The 22,680-nt window shown below is 38.5% G+C and overlaps 2 long non-coding RNA genes and 1 pseudogene across 5 annotated transcripts in view; 1 reads left to right on the top strand and 2 right to left on the bottom strand.

Annotated features, from left to right (window-relative positions):
• The window catches only part of LOC137224412 (uncharacterized), a 286,239-nt gene that overhangs the window by 150,272 nt on the left and 113,287 nt on the right, over window positions 1-22,680 (top strand). The gene's annotated exons all lie outside the window — the stretch shown is intronic.
• LOC137224831 (uncharacterized) overlaps window positions 1-22,680 on the bottom strand; it is a 136,472-nt gene that overhangs the window by 51,143 nt on the left and 62,649 nt on the right. For 2 of the 4 annotated variants that reach the window (XR_010943522.1, XR_010943521.1), the window contains exons 2-3: window positions 18,140-18,266; window positions 16,365-16,483 (exon numbers count right to left, since the gene is read on the bottom strand). This is a non-coding gene — a long non-coding RNA (uncharacterized lncRNA). Of the gene's footprint in view, window positions 1-99; window positions 380-14,970; window positions 15,140-16,364; window positions 16,484-18,139; window positions 18,267-22,680 lie in introns of those variants that run through there. The other 2 variants (XR_010943520.1, XR_010943519.1) reach the window with 2 other exon arrangements.
• Window positions 6,293-13,139, bottom strand: LOC137225399 (RAD52 motif-containing protein 1-like; annotated as a pseudogene).

Raw genomic sequence — 22,680 nt, 5'->3', positions numbered from 1 at the left:
TGTAGTTAGAAATAAGGTACAGAAAGTTATTTTGTAATATATATATATATTACTGGATAATTGAAGACACTGTTCTAAATTAAAGCCAGTTCTGCTGTTTTCTTCTTGGGTCACCTTATGAACTCTTCCCGTGGCCACATGGCATATGTACCTTTAATTTCAGGGACTGCTGACATTCCAGGATATGGCCATAGATTTCTCTCAAGAGGAGTGAGAATGCCTTGACCAAGATCAGTGGGAATTGTACAGGGATGTGATGTTAGAGAAGTATAGGAACCTGCTCTCCTTGGGTGAGGATACCTTCCTTCCAGAATTCCTTATCCAACCACAGCGTTTAGAGTCCTTCATTTGTAGAATGTCTCCTGGAATCTTCGGCTTCCTACAATAGGGTTTCAGATTGCAAAGTTTTAGGAAATATTGGGAGTTTGTGAGTATAATTTATCTTATCCGTTTAAAATTGCAGCCTCCCTCAGCCGCATAGCACAGGGAGAGCAGCTAGGTGCTTTGTGACCACCTAGAGGGGTGGGATAGGGAGGGTGGGAGGGAGGGAGATGCAAGAGGGAAGGGAACATATGCATATGTATAACTGATTCCCTTTGTTATAAAGCAGAAAATAACACATCAGTGTAAAGCAATTATACTCCAATAAAGATGTTAAAAAAATAATAAAAAAATAAAATAAAATTGCAGCCTCCCTTTTAATATACTTTGTAACTGCTTGGGATGTGTCTATATGAACTGTGTACTATATGCTTCTGTTATAGTCCTTACAATATTTTATTGTCTTATTTTCTGTAACAATTTTCCATGGATTCTTTGGGCTTAAGGTATATTAAAAGGGAGACTGCGATTCTGGGACTTCCCTGGTGATGCAATGCTTAAGAATTCGCCTGCCAATGCAGGGGACATGGGTTCGATCCCTGGTCCGGGAAGATACCACCTGCCACGGAGCAACTAAGCCAGTGGGCCACAACTACTGAGCCTGTGCGCCACAACTACTGAAGCCGGTGTGCCTTGAGTCCATGCGCCATTTATTTTTTGGAGAATAAAACCACCTCTGAGTGATTAAAATTTAGACAAGCTAGTCAAAATGCTTTATCACCTGTTCTTAAAAACACTGATCAACGGAACAAGTTTTACTAGGGATAACAGTGTAATTGTATTCTGGAGTTCATATCAGCAATATGGTTTATGACCTTGATGCTGGATCACGACATTTCAATGGTATAACTGCTATTAATTGTCTGTTTGTTCAACGATTAAAGTCTCACATGATCTGAGTTCAGACTGGAGTCATCCTAGTTGCTTTCTGTCTATTGCAGATTTCTTCCAGTATGAAAGGACAAGAGCAATACAGCTTACTTTACAAAATGTCTGCAAACTAAATGATGATATAATCTACATTCAATTAATTTATACATACCTTACTGTAGAACCGGGTTTGTTACGGTGGCAGAGCCCAGTAATTATGTAAAACTGAAACCTTTATCTGCACTGGTTCAAGTCCTCTTCCTAAGAATATGTTTATAATCAACATTCTTTCACAAATGACCCAATTTAATTCACCATAGCATTCCTCATATTAACTAAATGGAAAATCCTAGGCTATATACAAATCCAGAAAGGGCCAAAAATCATCAGCCCTCATGGATTATTACAACCCATTGCTGAGGCATTCAAATTACTTATTAAAGAACCACTATGTCCATCAACATAATCAATTTATATATTATTGCCCCAATGCTAACCTTAACCCTGGCTCTCACAACATGAATTCCTCTTCCCATATCTTATCCACTAATTAATATAAGTGTAGGCATATTATTTATATTAGCCATATCACACGTAGCCATGTATTCCATCCTCAGATCTGGATGAGCTTCACATTCAAAATACTCACTCACTGGAGCTCTAGGGACAGTAGCACACACAATCTCATATGAAGTAATGTAGCAGTTATTCCATTCTCAGTCTTACTGATAAATGGATCATTTACACTTTCAACAGTAATTATTACACGAGAACACCTATGACTAATTTCCTCCTGACCGTTACCCAGAATTTGATTATCTCTGCAGTAGCAGAAATCCAATGAAGCCCCACTTGATTTAACAGAAGTAGAATCAAAACCTGTATATATCTTCAATGTAGAAAATGTAGCAGGCCCACTCACCCCGTCCTTCCTAGAGAATATGTCAAATTCCTTATAATAAACATTTCCACAACAATCTATTTTTAGGAGCATTCGACAATCCCTAGGTGCCAGAATTATATACAGCCCAAGTCATCATTAAAACACATCTAACAATCTCCTTTCTATGAATTTGAGCATCCTACCCAGAATTTTGGTATGATCAACATATACATCTCTTATAAAAAGTTTTTTTACTACTAACATTAGCCCTATGTATATGAGAGTTTTCACTACCTGTCATCATACCAGGCAACCCACCACAAACTTAAGAAATATGTCTGACAGAAGAGTTACTTTGATAGAGTAAATCATAGAGGTTTCAATGCTCTTATTCCTGGAATTGAATTCTTCCTAAGAATTTTACATTCTCCATGCTACCACATTACACCACATGCTATACAGTAAGGTTCTCTAAGTAAGCTTCAGGCCCATACTCCCAAAATGTTGTCGTATATCCTTCCTGTACTAATAAACTCTCATTGTTTTTACTATCATTTTGCTGACCATTTTCTCAGGAAACATAATTGTATAACAAGCTCACACTGGTTAATGGTATCCCCACTCTAATAAAAAACACGAACCCATAAGCTACAGAAGCATCCAACAAATATTTCCTAAAACAATCCACCACTTCAATACTACTTATAATGGCTATTATCATTAATCTAATACGCTCTGGTCAAAGAACACGATGAATAACAAAAATCTTTAATCCAGCAGCATCCACCCTCATGACAATCGCCCTTGTCACAAAAGTAGGACTTTCCCCATTTCACTTCTGAGTGCCTGAAGTCACACAAGGCATCCCATGAACAGCAGGCCTGATGCTATCAGCCTGACAACACTGCACCCCTATCAGTTTTATCCCACATGTCACCATCCATCAAGCTAAATATACTATTAATCATAGTGATATTATAAATCATAGCTGGAGGCTGAGGCAGACTTAGCCATACTCACCTGGAAAAAATTACACCCTCCTCATCAATTGCCCATATAGGATGAATAACAGCTATTATAAAGTATATTCCAATTATAACAGTCCTAAACATACTAATTTATATCATAACAACACTCTCCTTCTTATTTATGCCCAGATCATGTACTACAAGAGTATCATTATCACACACATGAGATAAAACACCTCCCATCACAATCCTTTTCCTCACCATTATAGTATCATTAGGACATCACCCATCACTATCAGGGTTTTTACCCAAATGAGTAATTATCCAAGAGATAACAAAAATGATAACATCATTCTACCAACACTAATAGCCATCATAGCAGTCCTCAGCATATATTTCTACTTGCAGCTAACATACTCCACATCACTAACTATGTTCCCTTCATTAAACAACACGAAAAATAAAACAATTTGAACATACAAAGAAATAACCTTCCTATCATTACCAATCATAATATCCACACGATTACTACACATAACACCCATTCTATCAGTGCTGGACTAGGAATTTAGGTTAGTTCAGACCAAGAGCTTTCATAACCCTAAACAAGTAAAATTTACTTAATTCCTAAAAATAAGGATTGCAAGACTTCATCCTACATCAATTGAATGTAAAGCAAACATTGTAATTCAGCCAAATCTTTACAAGATTGATGAGTTTTAACCCCAGGAAACTTTAGTTAACAGGCAAATCCTCTAGTCAACTGGCTTCAGTCTACTTCTGCTTCATTTGAGAAAGAAAAAAAAGGCAGGAAAATCACCGGCAGAAGTTTAAGCTGCTTCTCTGAAGTTACAATTCAATTTGTTGATTCACCACAGGGTTTTTGAGAAAGAGGGCTCAATCTCTGTCTTTACATTTACAGTCGAATGCTAGCTCAGTCTTTTTACCTCTGTCCATACACTGCTGATTATTTTCAACAAACCACAAAGATATCAGCATTTTATATTTACTATTTGGTGCTTGAGCAGGCAGTACGTTAAATATATTAATTCAGGCTGAGCTATGCTAACCTGGAGCGCTACTTGGAGATGTCCAAATCTGTAAGGTAGTCATAAGAGTCCCTGCACTTGTAATAATTTTCTTTATAGTTGTACCCATTATGATTGCAGGGTTTGAAAACTGACTTGGGCCACTAACAACTCGGACACCTCAGGTAGCATTTCCCAAAAAAAATCATGTAAAATTTTGACTACTTCCCCCATCATTCTTGCTCCTACTCATATCACCAATAGTAGAAGCAGGTTCTGGTACCAGTGGAATGCCATATTCAGCTCTAGCCTGCAATCTGGCCCACGCAGGAGCCTCTGTCGACCTAACCATTTTCTTCTTACATTTAGCCCGTGTCTCTGTAACTCTTGGTATTATTACTTTTATTACTATAGTCTTTCATACAAAACCAGCAGTCATATCCCAATACCAAACACCACTACTAGTTTAATCTTCCCCAACTATAGCCATATTACTATAATTACCAGTGTCAGTCCGAGCAGCCAGAATTGCCATACTGTTAAGAGACAGAAATCTAAACACTACTTTCTTTGACCCTTCAGGAGGAGACCGAATCCTATACCAACACCTGTTTTGATTCTTTGGTCACCCTGAAGTCTGTATTCATGGCCTACCAGGGTTTGTTATAAACTCACATATCATTACATACTATTTAGGACAAAAAGTGCCTTTCAGCTATTTGGGAATAGTGAGTCATGTCTACTGGCTTTTTAGGATTTCTCTTGTGGGCCCATCATATGTTTCCATGGGGATAGCTGTCAACTCAGGAGCATACTTTGCATCAGCTACCGTAATTACTTCTATCCCTACAGGAGCAAAAGTATCTAGCTGATTAGCAACTCTTTCTTTAATTTTTCTCCTTTTTTTTGGCTGCATTGGGTCTTGGTTGCTGCACGTGGGCTTTCTCTGCTTGCGACGAGCGGCAGCTACTCTTCGTTGCAGTGCGCGGCCTTTTCATTGCAGTGGCTTCTCTTGTTGCAGAGCACGGCCTCTAGGTGCATGGGTTTCAGTAGTTGTGGCTTGCAGGTTCTAGAGGGCAGGCTCAGTAGTTGTGTCGCACGGGCTTTTTGCTCCGCGGCATGTGGAATCTTCCCAGATGAAGGCTCGAACCCGTGTCCCCTGCATTGGCAGGCGAATTCTTAAACACTGCATCACCAGGGAAGTCCCTGGTTAGCAACTGTTCACGGAGGTAATACTGTATGACCTCCCACTATATTATGAGTTTTAGGCTTTAGCTTTTCTTTTTACAGTAGGTGGTTTGACAGGAATCATCTTAGCCAACTCATCCCCAGACACTGTCCTCTAGGACACATACTATGTAGTAGCACACTTCCATGTCCTAATGTCCATGGGAGCAGTCTTCACTATTATAGGAGGCTTCCTACACTGATTCCCACTATTCTCAGGTTATACAGTTAACTCAGCATGAGCAAAAATTCACTTTCCAAGTATATTTGTAGTAGTAAATATGACTTCCTGCAGCACTTTCTTGGCCTCTCAGGGATGTGACTACGTTAGTCTGAGTACCCTGAGGCACACAGAACATGAAGTATTTTGTCTTTAGGCTCATTCATCTCAGTAGCAGTGCTAATGCTAATAATCTTCATACTTTGAAAAGCATTTGCGTCTAAACAAGAAGTCTTAGCAGTGGAAACTGCTACTCCTAACCTAGAATGGTTACACGAATGCCCTACATCATATCCTATGTTTCAAGATCCTACCTATGTAAATGTAAAATAGGGAAGGACTCAAGTCCTTTTCAACCAGTTTCAAGCCAACACCATAACAATTATGTCTTTCTCAATAAATGAGATAAAAGTAAAAAGAGATGTAGCTTTGTCAAAGTTAAATCATAGGCTAAAATCCTGTATATCACTAAGGCATATCAATTTCATCTAGGCTCTCAAGACACAACATCACCAATTATGGAAGAACTTTTACATTTTCATCATCACACAATAGTGATTTTTAAAATAAGTTCTGTAGTCCTCTATATTATTTCACTAATATTGACATCTAAACTAACACATATATATACAATAGATGCACAGGTAGAGAAAATGTGAACAATTTACTAGCATTATTGTAATCTTAGCTGCTCTATCATCATTGTGAATCCTTCACATGATATATGAAATCAATAACTCTTCCCAAACCATAAAAAACTATGGGTCAGTAATGACACTGAAGCTACAAATACACAGATTATGAAGATTTAAATGTTGACTCCTCTGTAATCCCCACATCAGAGCTAAAACCAGGAGAATAATGACTAATAGAAATCAACAACTGAGGAGTTAGAGATAGTCATTGAATATTAGTTAGTTTCATCTGAAATTGTTGTATACCCCTGAGCTGTTCCTTCTCAGGCCTAAAAAGAGCTGCCCCAGGACGCCAAAATTAAAGAATCCTAATACCAACAGGACCAGGCCTATGCTGTGAACAAGTTATTCCACCACCCCTACAGAATTTGTTCTTGTCATTGTTCACATCTGAGCCATTCTAATGGGTGTCTCCAGCAGCCCAGTGGTGGAGGGGGTTTGGGAAGGATGCAGAGCTTCCCGAGGAAACCACAGGACCTGGCATTCTGGGAAATTCAAAAGTGCTAGTCCAGTTCTGGCAATCTGAGCACTTCCTCCTGAAAGCTGAAGTCTGAGAGACTTCTTCCACCCTTTGGCCGCATGGCTGACAAGAAAAGTAGCTGACCTGCAAAATGAGCACCAGTTAGGGTGGCGGAAGGGGGACACTCCTTACAATTATGCTAAAATGTTGGCATTTCCTCCAAACTCTTAGTATTCACGTCTCATTATTAATTCACAACTGTGTTATTAGTGGTTACCACTGAATCAGTGATGACTCCAGAACTTCTGTAGGAGGGGTTTGGGGCAGGCGAGCAATTCATTCTGGGAAAGAGAGTTTAAAACCAAGTCAATCGCCCTTTACATTAGCATGGGAAAACTTCCCCCATCCCACCTTGTCTCAACAGAGCCATTAATCTAGAAAAAACTACAGTGTCACTTTTCAGAGGTCTACCCTGTGTGAACACATGGAGAAGACACTTAGAATGTTAAAGTCAGCATGTTAAGTAATTTTCTTGAAATACTGTAACTAGCACCCAGTTTACTTTCTTCACAGTCCTTTTCATAATCTATTTAATTTTAGTCCTTTTTAATTGTGTGGTACACCTTTAACACCTAAATTCCAAGAGAGAAGGAGCTTCATCTTATCTCCACTGCCTAGCACATAATGGTTTCTAAATGGAACTGATTCCAAGATTGGCTTCATTTAGGAGTGGATCTGTTGTTATAATCAGGTTTCCAAAATCTTTAGTATCAATACGGAATCCTTTCCTCTCACATTTCACAGGAACCTAGACTTCTTATAGCCCAAACATGGATACGTTTGAAGTTTCCTTGACTGATTTAAATTGAATTAAAATTAAAATAATTACTTTGTACAGGAAACTTTCATTTTTTTTTCATTTTTCAGAACATAACCACCTTTTCTTTCTCTACTTTCTTCACTTCAAAACAAACTTTGCAACATTGGGGTGAGTTAAATAATCAGAAATCTAGCCAAAAATTAAGCTCTCAATGACACGAAACACAGTTTTTTCTCCTTTTAAATAAAAATCCTATATGCAGTACATTAATGTTTTCTTTTAGAAATTACATTGACAACATAATCCCTAATTCGAGGTATCCATATAACTGGTTTACAGTAAGGTTCTTTGGCAAAATATTGAACACAAGATATATATGAGATGTTGAGATCTGGGTAATAGACCTTACTTGAAAGGCATGAATAGTTTTTAAACAGTGTAGCATAATCACACTTAAGACCATAGTTACTTTGTTCCCACGTCCCTGCAATTCTATTTGAGGGGAGTTCTAAAAGGCCTGTGTCTTCTCCTGTGTCCACAACCGTAGACGTACACTGGTGGCCCTCAATCCTGCTCTCGAAACTTCAAATAAGGGGCCAGAGACAAGGCACGGGACTTGGAAAAGTCCTAGAAATTCCCTGCCTCAAAAGAACTTTCAGAGCTTCACCTTTCCCTAAGGAAGACAGAGCTGAGTAGACATGCTGAAGTCTTCCAAATCCTGCTGGTTGTTTTGAATTATGGCTACACTGGCTGTGTACCCCTTGAGTTTTTAACTCCACATACTTGAATTAAATCCTGTAGTTCCTCTTCGGTTCTAGCATCTGTGACCTCTTCACAGGGTCTATATGCCACAGCTGTTTTACCACTTTCTGAAATAAAGTTAACAAGGATCAATTCAGAAGTTTTCTTGTTCCAAAACTTCCTGTATACAATGGTAGTACTGAATAATTAGACATTCTTTTGACTTCTAAAAGCAGAAAATAAGAGCATTTTCCTAGAAGTTCCCTCATCTGACACTTCAGTTTTTATCATAATTATTTGTGAAAACATATATAAGAAGTATCAACTTTGGTTCAAAAATTTTTGATCTTAGAAATAAGAACTAAGGAATAAGGACATAGAAATTAAAAGCTGTGGAAACAAAAATGTTCAAACACAATACAATTAAATAGGAAGGCATTAGGTGGGGGGTCAAAGTGAGCTCAAACCTGGGAGAGATACCACTGGACTCTAATAGATACTTCCTATTAGAAGCAAGGCAAGGGCTTACTCCTTGGGACCAAAATTATACCAGATACAATGAACAAAGCTTTGGAAACAGAGACAGAGAAAGAGAGCATTTGAACACTCTACTGGCAGAAACTGGCCCATGTACCCTTTGGACAATACAGCTTCCCTCAAGGCAAGCTAGAGCCACCAGGCTTTTTGGTCTAAGTGGTTTTGTGTACATATAAGGAGTACCTTGGCATATTAGGCACAAACAACCCAGGCATTTAGTTTGGTTCCTAAAGGTTGTTTCCCAGAGTTGACAGCTGATGGAGATTCTGCCTGATGACCAGGGAAGTCAAACTTCACTAGAAGGATTGCCCAGGCTGGAAAGCCAAGACCAATCCAGGGTCAACTCTTACAAGCAAATAAGGTCTCTGACAACTTAGCTAGGATTTCTCAGTCTCTCAGCCTGCAGGGCAGTGAAGCAGGGGAGCAATTCTGTTCCGGGAATCTACTAATCATAAAGTTTTCTTTGGGCACAGCCTGTGACATTCTCACCGCTGTATAACTTGATAGGGAACACAATCAACACTATTCAATAGCATGACCACTTTCAAGACTCACAAAAACGTAGCTGATTATTATATAAGAATCATATTCACCAAATATATCAGAAATGAAAACTGAAATTAAACTGATTCCAAAAACATAATCTAATAAACTCTTCAACAAGAAAACAACGGTAATAATAATAGTCAATATACTTTGTCTGCTTACTATGTTTCAGGCATAGTTCTAAGCTTTTTACATTCATCATCTCATTTACTCTTACAATATCCCCCATTTGCTGGTAAGCTGAATTACTAACCCTATTTGCAGATAAAGAAATTGCAGCTTAGAGATATTAAATACCTTCAAATGTCTCTGGCTGGAAAAACCTAAAATTGCAACAACAACAAAAAAATCTAAGAGACAAAGTTAGGACTCAAACACAGGTGTCCAACGCTTATAATCACTACACTATTCTGTATGATAAGCAAGCAATTGAGGAAGAAGTGGATCAAACACTTTCTGTATGAACTGAGGCAAGTGATTCTACATCTAAACACTGGAGACAATAATATTTGCTGTCGTTTTTCTCATAAACGCCACAAAGAACAAATGTTAAGACTCCTGCTTTGAAAGCATCTGGTGAATGAAAGAATATGTAATGTTTTAGATAACCATCATTTTCATCCTATTATTTATTTTCAAATAAGTTTATTTGCTCACTGAAACTGAAGCACTTCAACGACAATCAAAAAGGTCTTACCTAAAACCAAAATCAGCAATTTCTGGAATGCATCTGTCATAGCTTTCTGAATAGCAAGCTTCTGGGTTACCTTCCTTTTCATAAGTAATGATAATGACCCTAAATCCAACCAAAACAGATGAACTTAAAATGCCTATATGAATAACTGATTTCTAGGTTATACGTTTAAAAGTAAAAATGCATCTGTGGTTCTTAGATCATTACCTTAGTGATTAAGGGCAGGCACAACACTGGGGTACGGTGAATGTCTCTGTTGTAGGTATACCCTGGCATGGCACATTTTTACTGCTCAGATCTATTCTGGAAGTTGCTAAAATACTAGACGGGAAATGCAAACCAAGAACGTGGCACAAATCTCATACTACTCACAGATTTCAAATAAACAAGCTGAGGCTACGCTGCTACAGACCCTGCTCTCCTGTGCGTAAAGGGCTGGATTCATACAGTGAGATAGATTTGATTGTAGTGCAGATGATCTGGCCTCTACTCAACCATCACCCACTCAGGTGGATGGTGGAGCCTCCTCCGCCCCATTCGCTAACAGCCCTGCCTCTGACTTAAAACCCTAAGCCCAAGTGCCATGGATTCTAGGAAAAATCTCAGTACCTATCGGAATCCCCTTTCTAGGGATCTACATTTACTTATTCCGCTCAGGCCCTTCTATAAGAGACAAAGGACTGAACATTTACACAAGAGTTTATTTCAATCTTTAGACAATGATTTTGTTGGGATAACTGAAGGCCAGAAGACATGTGCCTTTGAAGGACTATTTTAGCACAAAACAAATTATTAACAGAAAAACCCCCCAAAAAAGCAAAACAAAAAAAAACTAAGTTTCCCTCCTCCTAAGCTTCTTGGCAGGCAGCGAGTTCTAAAATTCTAAAGTTTAAGGTGCTGTCAGGTATTACCTAAGATAAAAACCTATATTGTCGGGCAGAAAAATTCTGCCCAGGCCTTTAGTTGCTTAGAAAAGATGATGATGTATCTGAAAAGTTGAGTTTCAGAAAGAAAGGAAAAAAGAGAAATCCCACTGCCTCACCTCCCCACACACACACATACTGGAAAACAGACCTTCCTCCAACTTATCCAAAGGTTCCTCAGCCATGCCAACTCCAGGACTCCTGCACTCGTGGGAGGGCAACCCCACCTCTAAAGCACAGAAGAACTTCGGGCTTTGCTTCTGAAGTGGTGTCACAATATCTTCATTTTCCCTTTCTTCAAGGTTAGAAAGATCCCGAAGCTGTTAGGATTTTGAATTAAAGGCTAGACTTCAACATATTCTGTTGTTAGAAATAAAAACTAAACTCCAGCAATCCCAGGTAATAGTTTAGGTATGCTATCCCTTCAAAATCAACTGAGACTTGCAAATGAATGACTAGATATGGACAACTATTTTTTATGATATACCATACAAATACTGGAGAAAATTATGGACACCACCGTCCAAGTCATTGAGTTTATCACTAATTCTAGGTGGCAGGCCAATGCTCAGATACTTCCATGTGGAAGCCTCCCACATCTCCTCCCCATAGCCCTGTTCTATTCTTTTCTCTAAAGTCTAGGAGTTCAATGTCGAAAGGAGTCTGGTTAGTCAAAGAAAGTCTACAGAGTTTACCTTGATGATCCTTTATGACCACCCATGGAAACCAAAGAAGTAATTTGCCAATTCTTGGCATCTGGAGCTGTTTAGGGCAAGCGTATTATGATGAACCGCCTTATGTCTGTTGCCGAAACAATCCTAAAGACATAAAAGACCTAAAAATATCACAACCCTACATAGAGATTTATTTTGGATATACCTGAGATTTATCAATACCAATTTTATAGAGTGGTTGTGAAGATTAAGTAGGACATTTTAAGCAATGAGTTCACAGTGAGCCCTAAATAAATGTTATTTATTATTATTAAGTCAGTACTTTTCTGCATCATTTCCAGGGCCCCTGATTAACCAGAAGGTTCCCTGACATCTGGTGGTGAAAGTGATGATGAAAGCATCCAAGGAAGCCCAGCAGAAGCCTATTATGGGGCTGGGGCTAAGCAAAGGAATGGACTGTTTTACTCGTCTCATCCTGTAGCTCCTGCTTCAGAATATGACCTGAACAGGAGATAAGATGGACCTGCCACTGAATTAGGACCTTAATCTGTAGCACCCCCTCCGCAATTTACTAAGCCCTGTTAGAAGAGGGAATATGTATACCTTTATAAATGTAAATGAAGCAACGAAAAGAATTAGAGATTCATCTGCATTAACAAGCTTCTTTGAGAGTGCAAATATTTCCAGTCTTAACTCTCTAAATAACTTACATATTACTGTGGATTTTATACATCAATGCTTCTTTCTTAAACATCTATTTCCATTTTGAACAGGGTGTAGTATATAAATTTAGTCATAAAAATTCAAATAATACAAATAAAGTCAAAGCATTGTTAATTCTTTATTGATCTGTTTGTGCCTCTTCCTCTGTCACTAGTTTATGAGCTCCTTAAGTGCTTGAAGGAACCATATATTATTCTTTCCTTGTTACCAGAAAGAAGAATTCATCTTGGCATATAATAGAGGAGTGATGGTCTGTTGACTGAGTGAATGAATGAGTACATAAGAAAATGAAATTTCTTTCTCCAACTGAAGCTGCCTACAGGGAAGGAGAAATGAAGACTAATTTTTAAATGTTGAGTGCCACAAGGGAGGCTAGGTCCTGTGCGGTGAGTCATAATGGAGCTGTCCTGGACAATTAGGAAGCCTCAGAAGGGCTCTGAGCCCTCGGGGAGTAGAGACAGTTGACATCTGGGATAACCTTGCCACAGTTCTTGCTGGCAAACATTTCCCTTCATGCTACTGAGAAAAACTCAGATACATTAGGCGTTTCCTTCATTTTATTTTAAAATGTTATTCTCTTTTCTGTATTTATTAAAAATACAGGGGAAAAAATATAGGAAGATACCTGCCAATGAATAAAAGAACACATAATTGGAACTTCCGTGCTGGTGCAGTGGTTAAGATACCGTTATCCCAATGCAGGGGGCCCAGGTTCGATCCCCGGTCGGGGAACTAGGTCTCACATGCATGCTGCAACTAAGCGTTTGCACGCCACATTTAAGGAGCCTGCAAGCCACAACTAAAGGAGCCTGCCTGCTGCAAATGGGGAGCCCACATGCCACAACTGGGGAGCCCTTGAGCCACAACTAAGGAGCCCGCCTGCTGCAACTGAGACCCGGTGCAAGCAAATAAGTAAATAAATAAATAAATAAAATTGAAAAAGAGCGCATAAGTAAAGTAGGGAAAAATTTCGGGGTTGTGGGTAGTAAACTAAGCCTCTGCATTAAATAAAGAAATCTAATACAAATGCCCTTTCCTCTCAACTCTATAGTGACTTGGAGAACATTTTCTTCATTACGCTATCAGTGATGGGCTATATGCTGTGAAAATCTCACAATCTACGTTTATGGAATGGTCTTTATGTCAAATATAAGAAAAAACCTCATTACTCACAACTGATACCAAGTAACTGTTTCATAATCTTTCCAGGACCATCTGTCATATCTGAGTGGTACGTGAAATGGTCGCAGGGTCTGCAAATAAAAGAATGTCTGACAGAAAATCATTTCAATCCCAGGGAGTACAGCCAGGATTGCAGATGGTGTTAAACAGGGTACAGAAGTGGGAGGTAGTGTAACTGGAGTCACATCTGAGGAGAGTTCTCAGATTCAATAAAGGTGAAATCAGTGAGTAAAGAAATATGGGTGAGAAGAGGCAGCAAGATCAGTAGGAAGTAGCCAGAGCAAGAAGCCAATCAGAGAAGACACACAATTATAAAGGGAAAGGTCTGGGAAATCTAAGCCTCACTCACTTATTCAGAGGAATTGAAAAGGTCCTTAACGTAATGAAATGTTAATTCTGGGGAAGTAAAATTGGATGGCATGTTAATATGGAATAAGGTTTCTACAATGCATTAAAGAATATTTACCCATTTTTTGGAATCTGAAGTGAGTTCTTAATAGGCAGTTGGAGAGTGATGATGATGATGAAGCCTCCTTTATCTTACATCTGACAAAAGTTTGTCAAGCTCGGGACATCCCTGTTGGCACACTGGTTAAGAGTCTGGGTGCCAATGCAGGGGACACGGGTTCTATCCTTGTCCGCGAAGATCCCACATGCCGCAGAGCAACTAAGCCCGTGTGCCACAACTACTGTGCCTGTGCTCTAGAGCTCGTGAGGGACAACTACTGAAGCCCACGTGCCTAGAACACTTGCTCCGCAACCAGAGAAGCCATCGCGATGAGAAGCTCACGCACCGCAACGAAGAGCAAACTCTGCTCGCCGCAAATAGAGAAAGCCGGTGCGCAGCAACAAGACCCAACACAGCCAAAAATAAATAGATAAATTCATTAATTAATTTAAAAAGTTTTGTCAACCTCACACATTTAAAATCCACATAAATGTATATATAAGGAAGATTCTTGTGAAGATTTCTTAAATTAAGGGGCAGCATAAAATGACATGGGGTTTAACATCAGTTAAGTTTGGGTTTGGCCTCTGGTTTCCACATTTACTGTCATGAACCTTAAGTAAGTCACTTAACCATCCTGAGTTCGAGTTTCTTCATCTAAAAAAAAGAAAGAAACAACTGGGGAACGGAGGGATCAGTGGAGCAGTGCATCTGAGAGCATTCTGTACATCACAGTGCTGTACAAACGCCGGCCGTTTTTGTTTGTTTGTTTGTTTGTTTGTTTGTTTTCCCTGGGACCCTAGTTCCCAGACCAGGGATTGAACCTGGGCCCTAAGTAGTGAAAGTGCAAAGTCCTAACCAGTGGACCACCAGGGAATTCCCGATGGACTATTAGTTTTAAATTCAGCACTTCATCCCAATAGAGCAAGGAAGTCCACATTTGGACCCACCTTTTTCACACTGGAAATGTGTGAAAAAGCTGCTTCTGGTCGCATGCCTTTTGGGCTCTGTGGGCATCCCTTGCTGAATAAAATTTGATGATGGCAGAGAACCCAGGACCGCCCACTGCTGCGTTTGGGAAGAATCAGACCAAATACAGAAGGCCAAACTGGGAGAAGACTGTAAACAGAGAATGCTTTAGGGTGGTCTCACACTAAGTAACTGCAGTAAATTTCAGACCCAGGAAACAAAACCGCCCATTCCCTGGTATTCCCCCAGCCATTCGCCACAGGCAACTGTGGTGAGCCTGCTACTCCAAACACTTCTCATTTCATGAACAAGGTTCCCTCTGAAATCCTAAGCTTCGAGAAGCATTAGGAGGCAATGTCTTCAGTTGGGGACAAAAATCTATGGGGGTGAGCTGACTGCTCAGGTCGTCTCTAGAACTAAGATTCCTCTCAGCGGAGACCACAGGCAGATGAGGTACTGAAGCAGTACCCCGGGGCGCCCAGTTACTGGGGCGCGGGGCGGCTTCATCCACCTTCCACTCCACTCCGGCAGGGCTCAATTGCAAAGCTTCGGGGGTGGGACCAGAGCTCAGCTCCCACACCAGCAAGTTCTGTCACCCCCATGGGAACCCCAAAAGGTACCAACTGCACCATCCCACCGTCACCACACGTGCGCTGCTCGGGGAGCAAGCAGACTACGCTTGCGCACACGCATCGCACTTTTTAAATACTTAATGCCAATAAATCTAATATATAGAAAAATAGTTGAAAGCCCCTGAGTGTCTTGTGATAGAAAAGCTTGAGATACAGAGCAAGTTCAGAGCTTGACAGTCAAAGAACAAACTAGCTCTCCATTCCTTTAGAAGGACTAGGTAGCAGCTCCTGGTTATGGAATCCGAAACTCTCAGGCTCCAAATAGGACATAAAACAGCATCACTTGTACGCTTTATAAAATTGCAGAAACAAACAAAATAAACAAAAATATATTTTCAGCTGTCCTCTAGGACAAAGGGTACTTGAGACCTAATGTATATAAAATCAATTTACAAACTGTGATGCACTATATCAATAAGTTCTCATTTGCAGAGAGCACAGCATAGGATATGAGGCCATTAATGTTAATTCCCTTTCCCCTTCCATTCCTTTCTCTTGTTCCTTTATGTATGCGGATCAGTTACATTATTAAGCTAACAATGTAACTGAGATATTATTAGCTTAATAATGTAAACAAGAATCTGATTTTTAGCAATGGGATAATTCTTAGAAACTTAGGGAGCTGGAACTCTGAATGTATGAATGAAAATAATGCAATTACATCATGAATTTTAAAATTTATCATCATTGATTAAAAATTAAAATAAGAATTAAAAATTTATTATCCCGCAATTGAGACTCACCACAACGTGTGACGTCTGTCAGGCATTCACTGTCACAACGCAGCTTGACTGTCTTACAGACAACCTCAATAGTATTTTTAAATTGGCAGAGGCAGCAGGCCATAAGGCTAGGTAAGATCCTATAAACAGAAACACGGGTAACTAATTCGTGGTAAAAGAGTTACTTGAGTAGGTAGAAGAGGTAGGCCAAGGCCACCACAGACCAGTGCAAAAAGGAGTTCTTGGGGCATATGGACTGCAGAACTGGATAGGGGCCGGTTTGCCAATTGCTGCTCTTGACTGTTGTAAATAAATATAGAGGAGGAGAGAGGTGCCCAACAGAAGGATTAAGATGGCAATAGGTATTGTATGCCTAGAAAAAAGGGAATAGGGATTAGAATCGGGTGACACTGATCTGTAGTTTAAATCCAAAGTATCTCCTTCCAACCCGAAAGCCTCACTTTGGGTTAAGAGTACACAGGAAGAAGGCAGACTTCTAAGAAGAGTCTGAATAAGACGGCACCTTCTGGAATCCCTTTCTCAGTTCCTATTTGTGAGTAGTAATATATTAGAAGTTATTCTAGTAATAAAAAAGCATCGTGTGGTTAAACAATAACAGGGGTTGCTTTGGCCAAATCTGGACAAAAGGAACATTCCAAAGAATAACATTATCATTATAATAAGTTATAACATAGCTAATTTAAAAAAAAAACACATGAGTTCATAATGATACTCAAAATGAAAGTGGGGGGGCTCTACTTTATAAAATAATGTCAGCTAATAAATGCAAAAGGAATGGTAGAATTTGAAATTGTCATTTTGCAACTAACAATGTAATAATCGATTCAGACAAGGATTATGATTGATGCACAGTTGGGTGAAGAGTTGTTTGAAAGTAGGATCTTCACTGATCCCAAACTATCACCCTACATATTATTTTTCAATTACCAAGGGGAAAAATAACTTTACAATGGAGAGATATGGGAGATACCACCTTAATCAAGTGATCAAACTTAGCACTGGGCCACCTGAAGTGATGAAGTATGAAGATTACATCACCCATATAGTATTCTTCCCCAAAATATTTACATTGGATCTAATGAGGAAACGGACAAATCCAGATTGTGGGGCAATTTACAAGAAAACTGGCTTAGACTCTTCAAAAAAGCCAATGTCATAAAAGACCAAGAAAAAAAATAGCAGGGAAATATTGTAGATTAAAGGAAACAAAGACAAGGCATGCAATGCTTAATCTTATTTGGACACTGTATCAAAGCAAAACACACTTAAAGAATGTTATTGGATTCTGGCCAAGATGAAGTAACAAGGAGCAATTTAACCTTGCACCTGAAGCAATGAAAAAATAAGACAGAACATATGAAAAAACAGTTTTCAAGAAACTAGACCTCAGGCATTCAAGTTCGGTAATCCCCATGAGATGGGAAATAAATGAAGTGTTCCCTATAATTGCCCTAATTTACTTCTCTAAGAGAGTTTACAGGTCATGGTACAGGGAAAAGAAGTCCAGGCAGAGACGGGTGGACTCCCTGACTGAGGAAATGGAGCTGAGAGTCTGGGAAAACCAAGGTAACTAGAGTTCAAAAAGCAGAGTATCAGAGACAAAAGAAGTGCACAGAGAAAGAAGCCTGGAGATATGCAGAGGGATCTCTTGAGAATTCAACAAAGTATTTGTCAGTACATTTGTGTGAGGAATTACTTGATGCCAGGAAAAGGACCACATGAAAGGATTAATAATAAGAATAACTGGATATCACACAGGGTTGTAGGAATAGTACCTGTTCTTACAAGTCAGACTGGAAAACCTCATGATACTCAGAAAGGACTTGTCTCAGTAGTTGCAAATAATGAGCTCCAGACTAAAGGCTCCTTGGACTCCTATCCAACGAATCTTAAAAGCTAGACCTAAAAGAATAAAATTGTTTTGAATAAATTAATTTCACCCAAAACAAAGCCCAAGCATTTTACAGGAATATAAATATGTATAGCACACAATAAACAAAAACTCACAATATGTGGGATCATATGAAAAATTGCCAAGCATGCAAAGAAGTAGGAAAATATGACCCATAGTGAGGAGAAAAGGCAACCAATCAAAACTAACCCATAATCTATACAGATGTTAGAACTGGCAGAAAAGAACATTTAAAAAGTTATTATACCGGAAGTAAAGTTATTATAACTGTATTTCATATGTTAAAAAACCTAGATTAAAAACTGAAAATGTTAAGTACAGGCATGGAAAAGGTAAAAGAGACCAAAATTGAGCTTCTAGTGATTAAAAACAACGTCTAAATTAAAAATATATTGAACGAGGTTGATGGCTGATTAGACACTGCAGAAGAAAGGGTCACTGAACATTAAGGCATAGTAATAGAAACTATCCAAAATGAAATAAAAAGAGTAACAAAACTAAACAACAACAAAACTTAATAGAGTATCAGTGAGCTGTGCAACAACTTCAAGTGGCCTAATACATGTGTACTTAGAGTCCATGAAGGAGAGGAGAAATGCAAAAATTTGAAGAAATAATAACCAAAAATTTTTCCAAATTGCTAAACACTATAAAGCCACAAAGTCAAGAAGATCAAATGAATTTAAGCATAAGAAACATGGACAAAACTACACCAAGGCACAAAAAATTATCAAATTGCTCAAAACCAGCAATAAATAGAAAAATTTAAAAGCAGCCAGAGAAAAAAACTATACACTACATACAGAGGAACAAAGATAACAATGACAGCAGAATTTTTGTTGGAAACAATGTAAATGAGAACTCAGTGGAATAACATCTTTAAAGTAGTGAACTGAATTCTATCAAGCTAGAATTCTATACCCAAATCTGTCAAAACAAAAGCAAAATAAAGACTGTCTCAGACATACAAAAGCTGAAAGAACTCATTACTAGTAGACTTTCACTTTAAGAAATGTTAAAAGAAGTATTTTCAAGCAGAAGGAAAATGACACCAGATTGGAATATGGATCTACAGAAATATTAAGAATACAAGAATACGGACTTCCCTGGTTGTTCAGTGTTTAAAAATCTCCCTGCCAATGCAGGGGTCACTGGTTCAATCCCTGTTCCGGGAAAATCCCACATGCTGCGGAGCAACTAAGCCTGTACGTCACAACTACTGAGCCTGCACCCTAGAGCCTGTGTGCCACAACTACTGAAGCCCATGCACCTAGAGCCTGGGCTCTGCAACAAGAGAAGACATCCAGTGAGAATCCAGTGCACCGCAACGAAGAGTAGGCCCTGCTCGCCACAACTGGAGAAAGCCCCGACGAAGCAAAAAAGATCCATCGCTGCAAAAAAATAAATTTAAAAAGTACTTAAAATTTTTTTTAAAAGGATTTTAGTTATTCAATATATGTCTCTGAACACAATGGAAATAAATTAGAAATTAACAAATCTGAAAAAGCTCCAAAAATCTGGAAACTAACAACACACTTTTGAGTAACTTTGCGGTCAAAGAAGAAATGAGAAGGGAAATCAGAAACTATTTTGAACTCACTGAAAGTGAAAACATAATATGTCAAAATGTGGGATATTGCTAAATCTGTACTCAGCTTCCTCAACTTCCACCTTAATCTGGGAAAACGAGAGCAAATTAATCACAGAGTAAGAGAAGAAAGAACACAATAAAGATCAAAGTAGAAATAAATAAAATGGAAAACAGAAAAATACTATAGATATTAAAAGGATAATAAGAGAATATATAAAATATACCAATAAATTCAAGATGAAATGGACAAATTCCTTGAAAGACAAGCACTACTAAAGTTTATTCAAGAATATAAATATTAGAGCTTCCCTGGTGGCGCAGTGTTTGAGAGTCCGCCTGCTGATGCAGGGGACACGGGTTCGTGCCCTGGTCTGTGAAGATCCCACATGCCGTGGAGTGTCTAGGCCTGTGAGCCTTGGCCGATGAGCCTGCGCGTCCGGAGCCTGTGCTCTGCAACAGGAGAGGCCACAACAGTGAGAGACCCGCGTACCGCAAAAAAAAAAAAAAAGAATACAGCTATTAAAGAAATTGGATGTGCAGTTTAAAACCTTCCAACAAAGAAAGCTTCAAGTCCAGGTGGCTTAACTGATAAATTTTACCAAACATTTAAGGAATAAAATAATGTCAATTCTACACAAGCTCTACAAGAAAGTTGAAGAGAAGGGAATATTTCCCAACTTATTTATAAGGACAACTTTCAACGTATCAAGATTAGACAATGACATTACAAGAAAACTATAGACCAATATCTCTCGTGAACACAGAGGCAAAAATTCTTAACAAAATTTTAGCATATCAAATCCAGTATTATATAAAAAGATGATACATCATGACCAATTGTGTTTATCTCAAGAATGAAAGGTTGGTTTAACATTTGAAAATCAATTTACCCAAATTAGTACACTAAAACAGAAAAATCAGGACATCTCTGGTGGGGCAGTGGTTAAGAATCCACCTGCCAGTGCAGGGGACATGGGTTTCAGCCCTGGTCCGGGAAGATCCCACATGCCACGGAGCAACTAAGCCTGTGCACCACAACTAATGAACCTGTGCTCTAGAGCCTGTGAGACACAACTACTGAGCCCATGTGCCACAACTAGTGAAGCCCGTTCACCTAGAATCCATGCCCTACAGCAAGAGAAGCCACTGCAATGAGAAGCCTGCATATTGCAATGAATAGTAGTTCCTGCTCGCCACAGCTAGAGAAAGCCTGCGTGCAGCAATGAAGACCAAAAGCAGCCAAAAATAAATAAACAAATTAAGAAAAGAAAAGAAGGGAAAAATCACATAATCATTGCAATAGATGCAGGAAAACAATGAAAGAATCTAACATCCATTCCTGATTAAAGAAAAAAACAGCCCTCAGTAGACTAGGAATGGAAGGAGACTTCCTCAACATGATAAATGACTTCTACAAAAAACCTAACATCATATTTAATGCTGAAGGAAAAAGTACTTTCTCTCCAGGATCAGGACAAAAGCAAGGATGTCTGCTCTCATTACTTCTATTTGACATTGCACTGAAGGTTCTAGCCAGTGCAATAGGGAAACAAAAAAAAGAGATATTCAGAATGGAAAGGAAGAAGTAAAACGATCTTTATTTGCAGATAACATGATTATGTAGTAAACCTGATAGAATCTACAAAATTGCTACTGGAACTAATAAATGAGTTTATCAAGTTTGCAGGGTACAAGATCAACATACAAAAGGATTATTTTATCTCAACAAACAATCAGAGATCAAAGTTTTAAAATACTACTTATAATAGAATCAAGCATATAAAATACTTAGAATAAATCTGATAAAATATGTAAAAGACTTGCACACTGAAAACTGTAAACTATTGCTGGGGGAAATTAAGGAAGACCTAAATAAATGGAGAGATATAGTATTCATGGATCTGAAGATTCAATATTGATAAGATATCAATTCTCCCCAAATTGATTTATAGATCAAAATCCCAGTAGGCTTTTCTATAGAAATAGACAAGCTAATTCTAAATTTTATATCGAAATAAAATTTAGAATAACTAAAACAACGTTGAAAAAGAACAAAGTTGAAGAACTAACAGTAACTGATTTCAACGCTTATGAAGCTACACTTTCAAGACATTTTGATAGTAGCATAAAGATACACAAAAAATCAAAGGAACAGAATAGAATGTTCAGGAGTACAGAGACGTGGACAACTGACTTTCAGGTTCAAAGGCATTTAAGTGGAGAAACGATAGTCTTTTCAACAAATGATACTGGAACAATTGACTATCCAGATGCAAAAAAAAAAAAAAAAAGGAACTTCCATCCAAACCATATACAGAAATGAACTCAAATTGGTTCAGAGATCTAAATGTAAAGCATAAAACTATAAAACTTCTAGAGCAAAACAAGTGAAAAATTCTGTGACCTTGAGTTAGGCATGATTTCTTAGATACAACACCAAAAGCATAATCCATAAAAGAAAAAAATAGATATATTAGCCACCATCAAAATTAAGAATTTCTGCCCTGCAAAAGACACTACTGAGAGAATGAAAAGATGAGTCCCAGAATGGGAGAAAATACTTAGCAACTTACATTTTGGATAAAGGACTAATTTCAAGAATATATAAAGAACTCTCAAAACTCCAGAAAAATATAGATAAAAGATTCAAAGATATACATATGGAAAATAAGCATATGAAAAGATGTTTGACAAGATTAATCATTAGGGATGCTAGAGTGAGAAAAAATTACACACATATTAAACTATCTAAAATTAAAAATACTGAGCATAGCAAGCATTGGCCGCAATGTGAAGAAGATGCAACTCTCATA

The sequence above is a fragment of the Pseudorca crassidens genome, chromosome 5, assembly GCF_039906515.1.
Source record: "Pseudorca crassidens isolate mPseCra1 chromosome 5, mPseCra1.hap1, whole genome shotgun sequence".
Taxonomy (NCBI): Eukaryota; Metazoa; Chordata; class Mammalia; order Artiodactyla; family Delphinidae; genus Pseudorca; species Pseudorca crassidens.
This window is presented reverse-complemented; position numbering and strand designations above follow the sequence as displayed.